Below are 3335 nucleotides of genomic sequence, written 5' to 3' on the forward strand. Positions count from 1 at the left end.
TCATGGCAGAGGGAACAGCAGGAGCAGAGGCCCCAAGGCATGACAGTAGTGAACAGTCTGTGGTCCCATCTGCCCAGAGAGATGGGTACATGAAAAGATGGGGTGACAAAAAGCACAGTGGGCAGGCCCACATCTTGCAGGGCCTTGAGCAGCCGTGTGGGTAGTGGCTGAAAGCACAGGCTTTGGCACTCCACAGCCCAGGATTCAAATCCTGGCTCCACAACTTACAACTTGTGTGACCTTGGGCAAGTCACATGAACTCTTTGTGCCTCAGTTTCCTCATCTGGAAAATGAGGGCAAATAACAGTACCCACTCAAAGGACTGTATGTGGAGTCATTGAGCGTGAAAAACCCTGTGCTGCTCTGAATGGTAACTAAGGAAGGCCAGGTCCAAATCTGGACTCTGTCTTGAAGCTGAAAGGGAGCCGGGAAGATTTTAAACAGGAGAACATTACAGATCAAGCTGGGCTGCGTGAAGGCACACCTGGCAGCATGCTCAGCATAGACGGGGCAAGACTGGGAGCCTCGGACCAGCCTTTGCAGGTGGGATAACCGTGTATATGGGCTGTGTATGGCCCCAGTCTGCACATCCCCTCTCCCCTGACCTCTCCCACCTTTGTCTCCCTGGGTAGGGGTTCAGCTACCAAGCTCATAAGCTTTGGCAGATATATCCTGACCGCACACACAGACACACTCAGAGATGTAAAGCCCATATGGAACAAGGCCCAAGCAGATACTCTACACTTACTGAGCACCTACTATGTGCAGGGAGTTGTTCTAGGTACTGGGATACAGTGCACATGTGTGCTGCCTCTACACACATCTCTAGTGATGCAAACACACACGTGCTCAGGTGCACATGTGCTTGTGCATGTTGAGGCACGCCCAGGTAGTGACTGGGGGCAGGGCAATGAGAGGAGAGCAGAGACAGGTGCCTCTGCCCAGCATCCCTCCAAACCTCCACAGATCCCACATGGGTCCATTCTGGCCTGGAGGGAGAAAGCATGTTCCCCCAGGGAGAAGGCAGCAGCCGAGCACAGTGAGCTCTGGGCTCAGGATCCAGCGGGCACAGTGCCCTTGGGGCTCAGATGGGACAGACAGGAGCCAGACTGCCAGGCACGGCTCCCACTGGCAGACCTGGGAGCCAGGTGAGCATGGAGACGTGACCTGTACGTGCCAAGCTAGTGTACAGGGAGGGAGTGAATGAACAAATGAATGAACAGATGAATGAACTGCCTCTTCCTGCATCACCCTCCCCCCCAGGCACCAGCTCAGCACCAGAGCAGGAGGCAACCACAGGGTAAGCCCTGCACAAGTCTTCACTCTGCTGGGATGAGGTGCACTCATGTTAGATAAATACATGACTGGATAAATGCATGACTGAGTAGACAAATATCTGTGAGCCCCTTTCACCTGGTCAAAATACTTTGCACATGTTATCCAGTAATATTTGTGATCAGAAATAATAATAATACCAAGAATCATTATCATTCCAGCAGCTAACATTTATTGCCAAACACTGAAGACTCCCTCACACACATCATCTCCTTTAGTTCTCACATTGGCCCTAGGAGGTGAGCACTGTTATCCCCGTTTTTCAGGTGAGAAAACTGAGGCTCAGAGAAATGGAGCCAATTACCAAGGTCACACATACAGTCAAACAGTGGAACTTGGACTCAAACCCTGGTCTGACTTTGGACCCCATCCCATGGTCTTAGGTCCCCTGAATGTTAAATTCTGCCCCAGAGATACAGCTAGGAAGATTATCAGGAAGTTGGCAGGAGGCAGGGAGGAGACGCTCCAGCTCTACCGTAAAGTCTCTCCTGCCTGGGGGTTCCTGTGCCCAACCCCTCTTCTTGGTCTTGGCAGAGAGAGAGGCTGGGAAACCAATGTGGAATGGCTAGGATAAGAAGCCCTTCCTTTGTCCCCAGGGAGACAGCCAAATGACAAAGGAGGGCCTGGAGCCACTGAGCTGGCAGTCAGACAGCCTTGGCAGCGGTGGTACCAGGGCACCGAGAAACCAAGAAAGGACATGCTGGCTATCCAGCCCAGTCTCTGGAAGGACACAGTGTGGGCAGTGGCGGTGATGCCCTGAGCATGGGCGGGGCCACAGCAAGTCGGCAAGGTTGGCAGCTGCCCGGTGACAGGGAAGACATGTTGCCCAAGCAGCTTCCCAGATCTGTCCGAGGCAGGACTGTCCTGAGTCCCTCACCGGCCCCAGCTCTGCGCGCGGCTCTGCCAGGTCTGTGCGGGAAGGAGTGGGGAGAGAGGGAAGAAGGAAGAGGCGTGGTCTCTGTCCTCTACAAGCTTCTCATCACAGATGACAGGGGCCCCAGAGGAAGACCCAGCCAGGTCTGAGGCCGCTCAGAGGAAAGAGAGGAAGAGTCTGTAGGAAGTGGGGCCTGAATCTTCAAGGCCCAGACTGGGTCATTTCAGTTGTCCAATAGCGTCATCAAGGACACAGATGGTCCATCTTTTCTTGGTAGGTTCCTTTGGCCTCTTGGAATGGCTCCCTTCATTGTCCCCAAATGGCTGCTGTAGCTCCAACTGTCACCTCCTCACACATGAAAAAGAAAAAAGTTTCTTCTCAAGACATCTCTTTTTAAAAAGTAGAAAACTTTTCCAGAAGCTTCCCAACAATTATCCCTTTATATTTCACTAGAGGCCCGGTGCACGAAATTCCTGCACTGTGGGGGGGGGGGCAGTCCCTCAGCCTGGCCTGCGCCCTCTCGCAATCCAGGAACCCCCGCGATTGATCGCCCTAAAGAGGTAAGCCCTGCCTACCCAACCAGGGCTCTGTGATGGATTGCCCCCACAGAGAAAGGCCCTGCCCACCCACCACAGTGCCACCGCAAGGTAGCCTGGTCCTCCCTCTTTGGGGTGATCGTGGAGCACCCTCCCCCCCCTCCCCCGTTTGATCGCCCTGTCAGCCAGGGGCCTGGGCCTCCCTCTGTGGGGCGATCATGGGGCAATGGTGGGGCCCCCGACCAATCACATTGCACCCTCCTTGGCTGGCCTGATGCCAGTGGGTGTCATAGCATGGTCATCCAGATGGTCGTTCCGCTGTTCAGCCATTCGGTCGATTTGCATATTATGCTTTTATTATTGTAGACTAGTGGCCCGATGCACGAATGAAGATTCGTGCAAGAATGGGCCTTCGTTCTCTGGGCTGCCAGCACCGCCTTCGCTCTGGCCCGAGCAGCCTTTCTGCTACGTCCCAGAGCCGCCTTTCTGCCTTCCCACACTGCCCAGAGGCCCGGAGCGGCTGGGGTGGTGCGGAATGCCTGCGTCGTTGCCATGGCGACGATGCAAGTGTTCCGCCCTGTGCTCTGAGC

The sequence above is a fragment of the Eptesicus fuscus genome, chromosome 12 (assembly GCF_027574615.1).
Source record: "Eptesicus fuscus isolate TK198812 chromosome 12, DD_ASM_mEF_20220401, whole genome shotgun sequence".
In the NCBI taxonomy this organism is placed as follows: domain Eukaryota; kingdom Metazoa; phylum Chordata; class Mammalia; order Chiroptera; family Vespertilionidae; genus Eptesicus; species Eptesicus fuscus.